This window comes from Hemicordylus capensis, chromosome 1 (genome assembly GCF_027244095.1).
Source record: "Hemicordylus capensis ecotype Gifberg chromosome 1, rHemCap1.1.pri, whole genome shotgun sequence".
Taxonomy (NCBI): domain Eukaryota; kingdom Metazoa; phylum Chordata; class Lepidosauria; order Squamata; family Cordylidae; genus Hemicordylus; species Hemicordylus capensis.
Genome location: NC_069657.1, coordinates 322490644 through 322506706, shown reverse-complemented (window position 1 = coordinate 322506706; position 16063 = coordinate 322490644). Strand labels below are relative to the sequence as shown.

At 44.1% G+C, this 16063-nt stretch overlaps 1 long non-coding RNA gene across 8 annotated transcripts in view; it reads right to left on the bottom strand.

The window, feature by feature from the left end:
- Nucleotides 1–16063, bottom strand: part of LOC128341280 (uncharacterized) — a 563294-nt gene that overhangs the window by 501021 nt on the left and 46210 nt on the right. For 7 of the 8 annotated variants that reach the window (XR_008314304.1, XR_008314307.1, XR_008314311.1 and 4 more), the window contains exon 2: nt 15670–15846. The exons of the other annotated variant lie outside the window; for it this stretch is intronic. This is a non-coding gene — a long non-coding RNA (uncharacterized LOC128341280). The remainder of the gene's footprint in view (nt 1–15669; nt 15847–16063) is intronic. 8 annotated transcript variants of the gene reach the window in all.

Here is a 16063-nt window from a genome sequence, read left to right as displayed (position 1 = left end):
GACCCTATTACAATGTAGTGACAGTCATACTTTTGATATTTTGTTTACTCTCAAATGAGAGGGTAGACCCATTGCCAAACAAGTGAGAGCCAGATGGATTGTCAAGTCTTTGTCAGGTCCTACAAATACAAATGGCTGAACAAACTGTTCTTTCTTATCAGCTTTCTGCAGACAATACTGGAGTTTTTTAATTGCTACTACACATTACACACACACATACACACACACACTTAAATATCATCATAAAAAGCTGACCCCTTAGTGGGGGAAAGAGCAACATTTTATTTTAGTTAATGAATAATAGTTGTCGCCTTCTGTGATTGTTTTTTTCTTCTTACTGTCACAAACGGCCTTATGATAACAATCATGCTATATGAAGTGACATGAGAGCTCTTAAAGAAATTCCTAGCAAAGGACTGCAGCCTCCGTGGGAGGTAACTGTTAGAATTATCTTAAACCACTACCTGTCTTCCATTACAATAGAAAAGGCCTTTAATCGATATAATCTTTTTTTTTCCAGAAGAGCAACTCCCCCATCCCACTTTCTTACAATTCACTCATCTTAAAAAGAGCACTACAGCTTTTGTGCATAACTTAATTCATTCTTCAAGACAAGTACAAAATTTGTCACTGACATTTAGTGCCAAGCCATCGGCAATGGATAAAATGAACTAGTTAGCAATTTAACCTGGGTTTTTTTTAAAGGAAAAAGGGGGGGAGGGGCTTGAACAATTTTCTTCCATCACAACCAAATGGCTAACATTTAACAAGATTTTTATTTTTATTTTTCAGCCTATTCTAGCTTCAAGAAAGAAGTCAGGGTAACATTTTTTTTCAGAGTCCTAAATCATCTTCTCAGCCTATTCCTTTAATGGTTTAAAGTAAATGACTATCCAGAGGATAATTAGGCAGTGTGCTGTCGCATCGTGTCAGGTCACAGCTGGATTTAGTCAGCATTAACCTTTGGGGAGAATTGGAATATCAGTATCATTTAAAATTAAAGACGTGTAAGCAGGCATTTCTGGAGATGTTAGAAAAGTAATTGTCTGTAAATTGTTTGACCTTGAGATTTAATTGCATGCACAACACACATTCTAGCAAGAACCCTGGACGGTCTTCATTCTCTTACACTTCTATACCTTTCACTTTGCTGAACCTATTACGCTACCTGTGGATTTTTCAGTAAAATATTAAAGATTGTTATATATGAAGAATAAATGCTTTGACGCAAGAAGAGCCTCCCAAATAAAAGGAAAGTGATGAAAGATACAGCAGTGAATTCTCATATTTGAAATATATATATTTCAATATATATAATACACACACACACACACACACACACACACACACACACACACACACAGCTCCTGTTAAAGAACTAGCCTTAATTTTTATTTTTCCCCTGCTAACAAGTTTGCATATTATGCCTTATTCCCTTTCCCCCTAATGAGACAGCTTATGCTTTCAAAGTCCCTCAAGCTAGGCAAATCTCTCCACTGCCTCCACTGTTAATAATGAAACTTCATAATTATACAAATCCAAGGTGGCCAATCAGCTTTTCAGGCTGAGCCTTCGGGTACCTCATGCATTATTTATGTGGCACTTGGGCCTGTGAACTCACTTGCTTATATTAGAAGCCTAATTAATATTTAATCACATGTACAGAGGGCAGATGAAGCTGTGCTAGCCACTGAATGAAGCTCAAGTCAAAGAACGGACAGGTGTATGTGAGTGGAACATGCATACTACAGTAGATACACAAATACGAGAAATATGAGTCTGAAGCTCAGGGATATATGCATAGATTCAACAATATTGACTTTGGTCCAGCATAATGAGCTCGACTACATTGCTCACTTTGGCCAATAACAAGGATCAATGGCGTGGAATAGACAGAGTCTGGTGAGTTTGTTTGTAGAAGAAGCCAGGTTTATTCAGTCAGGAGGCTGCCTGGGTAGCCTTGGGCAAAACAGTCTGATCCAAACACATGTCTTGGAAGTAAATCTTACTGAAAAACAATGGGATTACTTCCAAATAATGCAAAAGAAATAAAGACATGCATGTCCCAGGCAGGGTAGTTACAAAACAAGTAGGATAAAAATTCAAAATCACTTTGGATACTAAAAACAATGATAGAAATTACAAGCTATCAAAATAAGCTCATGTGAGCTATCAAAACAAACTCATACTCAGTTTGGTCCCAGGAGACCGTAAGCTAACCCTAACTGAGGTCATTCACACAGTCAAAAACTGTGTTCTACCTGGGTTTGGGAGCTGTGTGTGCTCCCAATATTTGGTTGTGTGGAAGCAAGTTTTGCTGCATCAGCTGGTGACATCCACACCTGACTTCTGCTACACACTCTATGTAGGACTGCCTTTAAACAAAGGACCGGGTCTCATGATCCACGAGACCCAGTTTGGGGCGGTGAGTGGGAAGAGCGGGCTAAGCCCGCTCTCCCCGCTCACGAGCGGGGTGGGAGCCCTGGGCAGCCAGATCGGCCACCCACATGATTGCCGGCTTCGAGATGGATCCGGAGGGGGCTGGGGAGCTCAGGGGCCACGCAGTCCCCAGAAGCCCCAGTATGCCCTGCGCAAGCGCGCAGGGCATACTGGGGAGACCCCTGGAGCTGGGAGGCAGCTTTTCACCTCCCCTCCGGGGGTCTACTCATGAGGAGGCATGGCGCGAAGCCGCACCGCGGCTACTCATGATTATAAAAACCAGGTTTGCGGAGCACTCCCTAGTTTTGGGACAGGGGTTCTTGAGCGGGTTACCAGCTCCAGAACCACCAGGCTCGCAGCCAAGCCCAGTGGTTCTGACAATCGGCAAAAATCGGGCTAACGGAGGCTAGTCCGATTCTTGCTGATCATCAGAATAGCCCCAAAGTTTGGAAACTTCAGTTAGTTCAAACTTCAGTAGCCAGATTGGCCTCTAGGGTCACCCAGAGGGACCATATCATGCCTGTTGTGAAACAACTGCACTGGCTGCCCATATGTTTCCAAGCCAAATATAAAGCACTGGTTATTACCTTCAAAGCCCTGAACAACTTAGGTCCAGGTTACCTTAGAAAGCACCATCTTCTGCATGATCCCCACTGCACATTAAGGACATCTGGAGAGGTTCATCTCCCACTACCACTGGCACGTCCACTGGTGCAGTGGCACGTACCACTGGAGCAGCTAGGAGTGGTTACAGAGAAGGCCCGATCTTGAGATCTCAAGATCGGGCCTTCTCTGTAACCACTCCTAGCTGCTCCCCACAGAATCTAAGACTCAACCACACTACTGGCCTTTAAATCAGCCCTGAAGACTTTCTAAGTCTTGCCTTCCAGAGGTTTTAAATTGTTTTAATTATTTGATAAATTATTCTGTTAATTTTTTGTTGTTTTTAATTTATTGTAAATCACTGAGAGCTATTCAATGCAGTGGTCTCTCTTCATGTGCCTTCTCCGATTGGAGGGTTGATGGCCAGCAAAAGCCATAGATTACAGTCCCTAGAATCATGGATGATATCTTCTGTGTCTATTTCTAGCCATTTTTTCAGGTCAACCATCCATCCCTTCTTCCTCCTTTAAAAAAAAAAAATTCTTGCTAGCTTTCCTTCTAGCATTAGTTGTGGTATTTGATAATTGACTCCTCTGAGGATATGTTCACAATACTCCAGTTTACATCTCTTGATTGTCTGTACTATTTGTTTATGTGTTTCTGCTTTTAGAAGTACTTCTTCATATGTTGTTCTGCTGGTCCATTTAATCGTGAGTATTCTTCTGAGACAGCACACCTCAAAGGCTTCCAGTTTTTTATGTGCTTCTTTCTTGATGTGTTAGTGAAAAGAAAATGGAGTGGTTTAAAAGTATAATAAATAACTAAATGATCAAGCTGTTTCATGCATTTTCTATCCTCATCCCAGAAGCAGCAAGTTTGAGTGCTTTGAGGATATTTCTTGGTGCATTTCAAGATTTCCTGTTTACTAGAAAAATTGCTAGGGTATTTTTGACATATCTCTCCCCAAAGTGTATGCTAAATTTTTAAGCTATTCTCACATAAACTAGGGAGCAGAAATTTGGTACAGATACAGTCCAAGCTGGTTGGTTACAAGAAATTCTGAGGTTTGTAAATCTCTCTCTCAAAATGGAGGATTTGGTATATATCCTCAAGTGATTACAGTACTTCCAGCCAGCCCACCCAACATGCTGAAATTTGGCACATACATGGTTTAAAGTATTCCAACTACTAGAAGAGTCTGTCTAAATAAATAAATAAATAAATAAATAAATAAATGGGAGACATATCTATGAGGGCAAGGCATGAAGCACAAAATGGTTAGAGTACTTCCCAGAAAGCTGAAAGCATAGTCCAAGGCACACTAACTACTATGAAAAGTAAAAATATGGGGTAAGTTACCACATAATATACTACCTCATAATATAGGAGGATTCCAGCCCAGAACAAGTCAAACCACATGTGTGGAGAATGTTGGGGTCTGGCAGGCAGCTCAACTGTTTTTATATACTTAGATTTGGAGGAGGCAGGAACATACATGTATGCTTGAAGAATACAAACACCATTTACTATCATCTATATAAAGATGCTAGGTAAGATTGTGCAGAAGTATGTGGCACAGTTTCATCAATATGCAGATGATAACTAACTCTTTTTTTCCTTTTCATTTTTATCCAATGAAGGACTAGGAGTGATACCATGGAAATGGTGCCTGGGAATTATTGGATTGGAGGAGAGCAAATACATTGGGGTAGATATCCAGGTATACCTATGTTATCTTAGGGAGGAACCTTTGTAATCTTAGCTAGGTAAGGATTCCTGTTATGGTTGGGGTGATACCTTCCCATAATAGCAAACAAAGAGGCTGAAAGTACTTCTGGGCTTGGGCCAGGTCTAACCCATTACATTAAATGTGCCACTGTCACTGAAAACAGCAAGCACACATTGCATTCCCCATCCCCCTCTATAATGTTTAGGGCAACAATTTTCTTGTGCCCTGATATCACAGCTTTCCCTGATTCCTTGTCATTGACAGCCAATTGACAGAAATGCACAAGGCTATGACAAAAGTGTCATAGAAGTTATGGAAGAGGGAGAAGAAGGGCATTAAACGATCCTTTGCTGTTTCAGTAATAGACATAATGTAATAGTTACAAGTTTGATTGTGCTCCTAGAAGTATACAGTGGCCGTGATGCACCCAGTAATGCATCTTTCTTATTTATTTTATATTTTATTTGTTTATTTAAACAATCTAGTCAATTTCTATTTCTCTCTTCAGGCAGCTGCCTTCCAGAGTAGCTAACGTAAGATTTCAGTAAAAACAATAATGCATAATAAACAAATGTATAAAAAGCATAAAACATTAGCAGCAGGAGGAAAGCACAGACCCATAAAAGTTGTATTCAGATAATCACACTGGATGTGCATTCAGGTGTTTATAAGGATAAGGACTCCTGTTCTAGAGCTGAGACAATAAAGAAGAGTCACTGTCCAGAAAGCTTACCAAATGAAAAACTTGGACAGGAATAAACTGAAGGACAGGATTATATTTAATGTAAGAGTAGCAAAGAAGGAGGTTTAGTTTGTAGCAGCAAAGAACAAATAATGGTTTTTTAGTTCAGAAAATTACTCTGCAAAAGTTGACTGAGGAGGACACAGCTTATAAAGAAGTGAACCAGGAGATTATTGGGAGCAGAATGAGGGGAAATATACAACAGCCAGCCACTTGAAGCTGATTTGGAAAATGACAGGAAGATTACACAGATTTCCCTACCCTGTCTTTCAGATATCTTTTTCCCCCTTTTAATAAGAAGTATATACAATGGTCCACACAAGAGAGTACTATTAAAATAACTCATGGACTATTTATTTATTCTTCAAAAGCTTTATATCCCACTTTGTTTTTCCAGAGGAATTCAAAATGACTAAAATCACAATAAGTTAAAACAAGAAGTTCTGGTAAAAACTAGTCTGCCTACTTCCCTTTCACTATAATCCTACTGATAATTACCAACTTCCACCTCGAACATTCATGCATCCACCATATTAAATTGGGGGTGGATGACATCAGAAACTACTCGGCTGAGGTATCCCTATGCATCCCAACTATAACAAATTGAGTTCAAATCAGTTCCACCTGTGCCTCAAATGGTCATGTGTCTGCCATCTTGAATGGGGTTGATGACATCATCACAAACTATGCCACTGAGGTGTCCCCATGTGTCCCTACAACTGTAACAAACTGCGTTTAAATCAGTTAGGCGATCGTCAAGTTAGCTCACTTGCGCCTCAAACATTCATGCGCTCGCTGCTGTTGAGGTGTCCCTGTGTGTCGCTCACTACAATTGTATCAAATTTGGCTCAAATCAGTTAGGCATTTCACAAGGTAGCTCATTTGCTCCTCAAACATTCATGAGTCCACCATCTTGAATTGGGGTGGATGACATCATCACAAACTTCGCCACTGAAGTGTCCCTTCAGGGACTGAAGTGTCCCTGTGTCTCTCACAACAACTGTACCAAATCAGTTAGGCAGTCCACAAGTTAGCCCATTGTGCATCAAACCTCTGCCATCTTGAACCGGGATGGAGGACATCATTACAAACTACACCATTGCAATGTCCCAATGTTCAGTCCAAGCACTGCAAAGTTGATAGTGGGACACACACACACACAAACACACACACACAGAAAGCTGGATGATCTGATAAGCTTAATTTCCTTAAGGAAGGTAGGCTAACAACATAATAAGAATAAGCAATACAAGCAGCATTCATAAAAACACATGAATCAAGCAATAAGGTGAAGGATCAAACACATTAGCCCTCAGCAAGTCACTCCATATTTGAAAATGCATAGGTGAATAGGAAGTTTGTTAACTTCCAACTGAATATGGGCAAAAGGCACTAATCACAATAAGGCAGTTCCACAGAGTAGGGGTGGTTACTAGGGATGTGCATGGAACTGGCAAGAGCTGGTTCGACGGCGGGGGGTAGTGGATTTAAGGGCGGGGGTGGATGCACTTACCCCTCTGTCGCATTTCCCCTGCCGGCACGTGAATATGTAAAAGCCTGTCAGGGCAGCAGCGTACCTCCCTACCGCCCCATGCCACCATTTACCGGATGTCACCGGAAGTAGGAACGGCGGCTGTGTAAGTTGCTTGCGTGCGTGAGCGATACGTGCAACAGCCATTGGTACTTCCGGTAGCATACTGCCACCCTGATGGGCTCTTACATACTCATGCACTGGTGGGGAAAACACGGGGGGGAAGTGCACCCACGCTGCCCTTAAAGTCATCCCCCCGGCCATCAAACTTCAAACCAGCCCCATGTTCGAACCTGTTTGTAGGCCTGTAAAAGGGCCTCCACACAGGTTCGTGCACATTCCTAGTGGTTACAGAGAAGGCTTCGTCTCATAAGGGTGTCAACTGCACTTTTGAAAGAGAGGAGGCATTAACAGAGCCTCCTTATAAGATCTTACAAGCCTGGTGTAATTCATATTCATTATAGAAGTTTAATAGATAGATAGATAGATAGATTCCATGCAATTTGTACTAAACATTTTAATTTGTGAAACTGGAACTTCAGTTTCTGTAAGTCTAGATTACCTGGTTATCTCCACACTGCACTGTTAGGTTAACATTCTTCTGTACCTGTTTCAAGGATTACCCCAAACTAAAGACCTGTGTAGAGTTACAGCAATCTGATTCCTGATGTGCAAAACACAACAGGCTTGGTCTGATCTGCTCAGTTTAAAGCAAGGTGACGGGAAAACTCAGCTTGCTGTAGCAAGAATTTAGTTTAGTATCCAGTAAACATCCTTCTATAGTCTACATTATCTCTTCCTTTGTGAAACCTTTCCTCTTTTTATATTTGTGATTGCCAAGTGCAAATTATTCTTCATTGCTAGAACAATTATTTCTCTAGTTAATTCAGTGGCCCATCAAGTGCAGAACCTTTCTTTGATACAAGTGCTGCTACACAACCCCCTGCCAACAGAATTTTACAGTTCTTCTGTGTCCCTTGGTTAAATATGGTTGCACTTGTAAATTTCTGCAAAAACTTAGTTTATATTATGTGCCTTTGAAATTTAAAGACAGTGGGCACTCAAAGAATGTTGTCCCTCACTCTTCCCTTTATTATCTTAAAAGAGAGGAAGGAAGAAGGTTGCGCAGTGGTAAAACTGCCGCCCTGTAACCAGAAGGTTACAAGTTCGATCCTGACCAGGGGCTCAAGGTTGACTCAGCCTTCCATCCTTCCGAGTTCGGTAAAATGAGTACCCAGAAATGTTGGGGGCAATATGCTAAATCATTGTAAACCGCTTAGAGAGCTCCGGCTATAGAGCGGTATATAAATGTAAGTGCTATTGCTATTGCTATTGCTAAGAACTTAAAGAGCCAGGTCTCATGATCAGTGAGACCCGGTTTTTGCAGCTAAGCGGGGAGAGCAGGACTAAGCCCGCTCTCCCTGCAGACGATCCAGGCAGGAGTCCTGGGCAGCCGGATTGGACACCCACATGATTGCCGACTCCGTGACGCAGCTGGCAGGGGAGCTCGTGGGCCGCAGGGCATACTGGGGAGACCCCCCCGGAGTCGGAAGGTGGCTTTTCGCCTTCCCTCCGGGAGCCTGCTCGTGAGTAACCACGGCACGGAGCCACACTGCAGCTACTCACGATCTTCAAAACCAGGTTTGTGGAGTGCTCGCAAGCTCTCCCTTAACCTCCTGCCAGCTGCGTCACGGAGTCGGCAATCATGTGGGTGGCCAATCCGGCCGCCCAGGACTCCTGCCTGGATCGTCTGCAGGGAGAGCGGGCTTAGTCCTGCTCTCCCCACTTAGCTGCAAAAACTGGGGCAGGGCATACTGGGGAGACCCCCGGAGTCGGAAGGTGGCTTTTCGCCTTGCCTCCGGGAGCCTGCTCATGAGTAACCACGGTGCGGAGCCACACTGCAGCTACTCACGATCTTCAAAACCAGGTTTGCGGAGTGCTCGCAAGCTCTCCCTTAACCTCATTTTTTGGGTTGTGTGTCAGCTGCAGCCTCAAGCAGTCACGGCTGGCAGACTCGGGGGGGGGCTCCCCATAATGCACCACACACTCACACATCCCTGACTCTTGGAGCTGCCGCCAGCAGCCCGTGCTTGTGTGGGTGGGCAATCTGCCTGCCCAGGAATGGCAGAATGTGCATCTGCGGGGAGGTAAGCTCTTTTGGGCAACCCGATAGGTCTTTGGGGCAAACCTGGTAGACCTTTCTCACTGCTCGTGAGAAAGGGCTCTACATCTAGCTCCTGCTCTGTTCAGATTGCAAGTACAGTACAATATGTCCTAAAATGCGCCAGATACTCTCCTGTGATTGCAGACTTCAGAGGTCCTAGAAATACACTCTGACAATGACTGTTCTAATCCCATTCATTCCAGGTTGACAGAATCTTTTTTATCAGCAGAAGCATATTGAGGCGTCTGGACTCAGTGATTCTTCAAACGGCATTTTGGTAAGTCTTTTCTAATTGGCTTCACAACAGTGAACATAATCAGCATATGGAAGGTTCTTATCACCAATAACATCTTTAACACCTATTAGATATTTTGGCAATACATAATACTATCCATCATAGCGCTGTCTATTGGACCTGACATCTACCATAACATAATATTTATGGGCTCATTTGTTTTTGAAGAGGGTCAAGGATTGCTGTCAGCAGTCTGTGATTGGCCAATTTACACATAATGTTTGTTCACACATACATGTATCCAAGGAAGGCCATGGCTGCTCATATGGAGGAAGGGCTGACATGCAGCACAGCTTTACGTTCAGCAACATATTCATGACAGAGGAAAGGACTTTTGTGGAGAAGAGAGAGAAGCAAAAAATCACTTCCCCCTTCCCCTTCCCGTGTGCTGGGCTAGGAGACCAGCTTTGCAGTGCAGCTACTTTACCATGTCCTTGCGAAGACAGAGCTCTTGCTCCGCTCTCATAAGGTTGCACTATCCGTCAGCCAATAATAATCATAATAGAACAAAATTGCAAACCATGCTAACAGTAAGGCTTATAGCTACAGCAACTGAACCCAAGCTCTGATGGTACTTTGTCAAATACATGTTCTAGCATCATCCTGTTCTATCATACAGTAAATAGAAAAAGCTTATTACAAGCCCACAAGAAGTTCGAAAAAATATTAAGCTTAATCACATCTGAATCTTTAAGTCTGCAATAGTGCTCCTTGTGGCTTAAAGACCATAAGCTTTAAATACCACAGTGGCTGCTGCTTCATATTTGAAATAGGAATGCTAAGAAAGAAAACTGCTGCTGAAACAACAAGCTGAAAGCTGAGCACACAGGGTTATTAAGGAACTGAGAACTATTAAGTGTCACTTTTCTTGCTTCAGTTTTCTTGCACATAACATGTAAGACAATGAGCCTAGCCCAATTTTTGCTGCTCATGCAAACCACTGGGCTCACTTACAAGTGGCTAGCCCACTTGAGCAGCCCTCCCCTTAGCCCAGGTTAGCAGAGCAAGCGCTCTGCTAACCGAGGGTAACAGATTGTGAGTTGCCGCACCATGGCTCCGCGCCATGGCAACTCATGAGGAGACCCCCAACCGGGAAGCTGAAAAGCAGCCTCCCAGCTCAGGGGTCTCTCCAGCATGTCCTGTGCACTCGCTTGCGGCTCGTCTGCGGGGAGAGAGGGCTTAGCCCGCTCTCCCTGCAAACCCTCTGGAGGCGGGTCTCGTTGATTGTGAGACCCACCTCAATATGATTTTTGAACAGTATGAAGATCACATAAACTGAAAAAGTTTTCAAATTCTATTGTAAGACCTTTTTTAAAAAGTAAACATTAAACTACTTGTAGTAAATTGTAAGTTGCATATAGCAAATTGAGAGGTTTAGAAAGCTTGTACCTTTCACTCAAAAGCTATGCTTACAACAGAGACTAAGGAAATATCTTCTGGAATGTTATCATTCTAGAAGGCCTCCCTTATTAACGTGAGATCCTAGAGCAGTAACCTCAACCACTCTGGAACCATTACTCATCAAATACATTGCTGCCTAAGTATGCTAAATAATTACTGCAGTGCATAAACAGGTTGTGCCAGAACATCATTTTTCTAGTTCCCAGAAACTTCCCAGAAATATAATAATCATCGTCATCATCTTTATTTGTTAGCTGCCTCATAACAAATTGTTCTCAATACAAAACTTTGAAGCGCTTCATATGACATGTCCAAAGCGCCTGACAGGGTTCTGCAGGGACAGCTGGCTTAACTGAGCGGGGTCTACTCATGTGTTGCCGCGCACCACAGCGACACATGAGCACAAAAACTCAAGGGGAGGGAGATTTATCGTGGCTAGCTGCCGGGAGCTGCACAGCTCCTGTTGCAGTACACGATCGCCCAAAAGCGGGCTGGGCTCCCTTAGCCCACCTGTGGGCAATCAAGGGAATAGCCTCATTGAGTATTGACATTTACAGATAATCAGGCTTACATATCCTACCCCCCATGCTAATCCAGGTTCCTCTATCAAGCTAAAGGAACTAAAATCTTCCCAATTTCCAGGTGTATTAATTAGGTTTCATTATTAACCACTGAGAGCAGGAACATCCATTAACAGCATCACATACAAACAGCTGGAAATTATATCCATGTAGTGAGTTACCCTGCTAAGATCATTATACCTGCACAGTTGTGCCAGTATAGTTAAGATGAGGTATCCTTTCAAGATCCCGCCCATCATCATCATTTCTTGTTTACACAGTCAGACAGGTATTATTAACTGGTTTGTTTTATCCAGACATCGAGTCCTTCCCAAGGACCTCGGATGGCTGAATTTTATTATCAATATTGTTGTTATTATTATAGATATCATCACAAAATATAGGCTGTTCCCAGTAAAGTTATTTTTTTGTAGTTGATGGTGATTTCTGTGGCCCCTATGGTGTTGAAGTGCTCTTCAAGTTGTTTTGGAATTGCACCAATTCAACAACAACAACATATTATTATTAATTCAATTTCTATACCACCCTTCCAAAAATGGCTCAACATCAACATATACCAGACTGTACGAAGTCTTTACAGCTTATATGGTGCAGAAGTTAAGATGGGCACCTTAACTTCCAATTTCCATTCTTTTTAGGGCACAAGTGAAATGTAAAGCATCTTAACTCTCATCTTAAACCGAAGGTTTTTGGATTACTGATAATATATAAAGTCAGCTATCAGTGTTTCCACACAGTGCTGCCACACCCAGGACCTTTTGAAGACTGAAAGGCCCAGGGGCTGAATGTATTTCTTACCACAGCAGAAGTGAAGTGGAGCAGTCCTTCTCCGTTCTCCCCACCTCCCCTGGCAACGGCGGGGACCAGAGCAACGCTTGTTCCATCCGTTCGGGCCAACATCTTTAACAAACTGCATGGTGTACCCGTCTTCATTCATCAGGCGTGCTTCTGGGGGTGTGGCCAGTGCAGGAGAGCCTCCAGCGTGCCTGCGCCAGCTCAGTCCAACAGTGCCACAACATACCGTTTACCACCCAGCACATGCCCGAGGTGCAGAACGACATGGTGGACGCCCTGCAGCACTTCCGGCAGCTGGCCCCAGAAGCAGCTGCTTTTCCCAAAAAGATGCCCGAGGGGCTGTGGAGCCTTGGAGCATAGAGGCCTTCAGGGTGTTCAAGGCCTCGATAGCGCCTAGGACCTGGGTAGCCTACGACAAGAGAGTAAGGGCCTTCTAACACTTTAGGTCACAGATAGGGATCGGACAGGAGTGGCCAGCCACGCCAGAGCACCTCATGCAGTATCTGGTGCATCTCCATGCGGGGGGCCTGGTGGTGAGCACAATGGCCGGCCATTTGGCAGCGCTGGCCTTCTATGGGGAGGCCAGGGGGCTGCTGGACCACTCAGCAGACTTCTGGGTTAGGCACATGCTGGAGGGCTGGGCCAGGGAAACACCAGCCCAGACAGACCACCGCCAGCCAATTACACCCGAGGCGCTGCAGCGTGCCATGCAGTTCCTGGGTGGAGTCTGCTCTTCCGCCTATGAAGAGGCCTTGTTTCGCGCAGCAGCTCTGGTGGCCCTCTTCGGGTCATTCAGGGTAGGCGAGTTGTCCCCTAAGGGGGTGTGCAGCCTGGCGGGCAGGGTCCTGCAGAAGCGCGACCTTGCTCTGGGGCCCTCCTCTGCAGTGCTACAGCTCTGCTTCTCCAAGATGGACCAAAAGGGCAAGGGCCATTGGGTCACCCTGCACAGGGTGGACAACCAGCATATATACCCGGTCCAGGCACTTGGAGCCTACCTGGCAGTGAGGGGCGAGGCAGACAGATGTCTCTTTGTCCATGCCGATGTGGGGCACCTGTCACAATACCAATTTTGGGCAGTGATGCGAAAGGCCTTCATGGCGGTGGGAGTATTCACGTGCCACCTGTCCTCTCATTCCTTCAGAATCGGCATAGCCTCAGAGGCAGCGCGCCTGGGCTACTCAGGTGCTGCCATAGAGCGACTCAGCCAATGGCGGTTGGGGGTCTACCGCAAATACTGCACTGGGGGGGGCTGTCCCCCACCTTCCCTCTCCCCTCCTCCATTCACCAATGTTTTCTCTCTTGCACAGGGACGAAGTCTCCGGCGGAGCGGGCCAGAGTCCTCATCTTGGGCCACTCTTTCATTTTTTGGGTGTTCAAGTGGGCGCAGGCCGCTGAACCGGGAACGCAGTTGGGCCTGGGGCAGTGGGCTACAGTGGAGTGGCACAGATGGCGGGGCATGCGAAGGGCCCAGCTGTAGCCAATGCTGCGAGAGTTTCTTGAGGAGAACCCGGTACCGTATCCTACTATTACATCTTGGAGGGAACGACCTAGTTATCCAGTCAGGCATTTCACTCTCCCATCAGACCATTCTGGACCTGGAGGTCGCCATATCCTGGTGCCCTGGCGTCATCATACTCTGGTCAGACATCACGCAGCGTAGGGTATGGAGGGGGGTGCTCAGGCAAAACAAGGTCGACAGGGCTAGACGGGGGGGTTAATGTGGCGATTGCTTGCTTTTTGGCCACTAGGGGAGGTGGCTGTATACTGCATGATGACATACTGTTTTCACAACCTAGCCTCTACAGAAGGGACGGGGTGCACTTGTCAGCCACAGGGATGCGGCTGGTCATGGATGACTGGAGGCTGGGGTTGGCGGTGGTTCTACAGGGCTTGTGGGGTGTGCGAGAGTTAAGCTAGGCTAACGCCTGCAATGGCAGGGTACAGTGCAGTAGGAAACAGATGAATAGTTGGTGCAGCACCTTAGGTAACTATTTGGCTTCAAGGAGGAGGGGCTGATCCCTTGAGGCTTGACAGACTGGGGATGCAGCGCAACTCCTTCCTCTCTGCAAGCGGCATCCTTCTGTATGGCTGGACAGCATCAGAAGGGTGGCGCTGATATCAGAGACCTGACCTTAGGTTGGTGAAGAAGGGCATCCCCGCTTTACAGTGGTGGAACTGCCCTGAGCCAAGGTGCCAGCTCCATAGGCATTTCAGCTAGGGCAGCCATGCTTGTGGCCGACCTACTAGGGATCGTACTGTGATGGGTGGAACGCCAATCCCAGCAGAGTGCCTTGCGGGCACATTACAATCTGAAGTTCAATAAAAGTGGCCAATTTCACCAAAGCAACATGTGTCCATGTCTCTTTGGATCTGGGTGCAAGCTATTTCCAGTTTTTTCCCTCATGGTGTTCATCATGTTCTTAACGTGTGCTCCAGCTCTGATGCATGAGAGATGACAATTTTTAGAGAAGACTATGAAGATTTATTTACTGAAGGAGGTAACTGTTGCTGAATACATCCAAGAGAAGGTAGGAAACAGACTTGTTTCATATATTCATAGAAACAAAAGGACTTCAAGATCTAAAATTAGGTCCCTGAAGTCCTTGTTTCTACTTCAGTAAATGCTACTGAGTTATATGACAATGCAACTGTTCTGTTGGGTTAATAAACAAAAGACATCGCACATTCTTGAGAATTATATTCAGATGAAAAATTAACATTTTTAAAAAATGTTCTGCATATGTATGGGCAAACAATTTGAAAGCATCAATGTTTCAGTGTACAGCTACATGAAAGTGTTCTTTATGATACAAGACAGCTAAGATTCAGAAAGCTGAAATATAAAATATTACTGCACAAAATATACAGGAGCTATAGTGCCCATAATTAACTAATGTAAGATGCTTTGCTAAAATGTACAGCTTCATTATAATGTATTGTGGTTAAAACCAACATTCAGCATTCTGCAGTGTAAGAAGCGAGGCTCTAATTTTAGACAAGAAATAAAACCTACAGCATTTCAATAGTACTTATTTTAGGATGGGTTTTTTTTAGCCCTTTAAAAATAAAAATTCTATTTTCTTGTCTGAATTCAAAAATGATTGACTAGTGCACGGATATCAAGTAATAAATAAAACAGTCCTAGTCCCTGAAAGACTCCTGAATAAAGAGAAAATTATTTTTGGATTTTCTTTCTGATCAGATATGAAATATTCTGAAACGCCACCACTATAATTTGATAAAAAGCTTGATATCTCCAAATGAAAATAGGACTCAGCACTTTCATTTTTTTTCTGTCTCTAAAGGAACCTAGGTAAACTGATTTTCAAAAAATGAAAATCTCAGGCATAAAGGTGGAAGTAATGAAGCAAGTTTAAATATGCGCTGACCTTTGAAATGAACTGCAATCCACGTTGTTTGGCCAGGATCTGGCTGTGTAGCTGTCTCCATTGATTTCCACAGCAGAAAAGACTCCGCTGTTAGAGCTGCTCTGCTCTCTGGTGGATGTTGACAGGCATTGCTGCCAACATATGAGCTCTGGCAGAAAGGACCATATGCTCAGGGCTCTGAAATACAAAACAAAGAACCCATAAGGAATAATAATAATTTAAAAACCGATAAATGAAGTATGGTTCGTGTGGTCTGCTTTTTGTTATTTTTTATATATATATATTTTTAAATCCACCTTTTAAGCCAAAGATATAGTGTGGCTTCTGCTGAACTGAAAACAGTTTAAGAAAATAAAATCTCAACTTTTCAAGGTTATAAAAATACCTTCTCTAT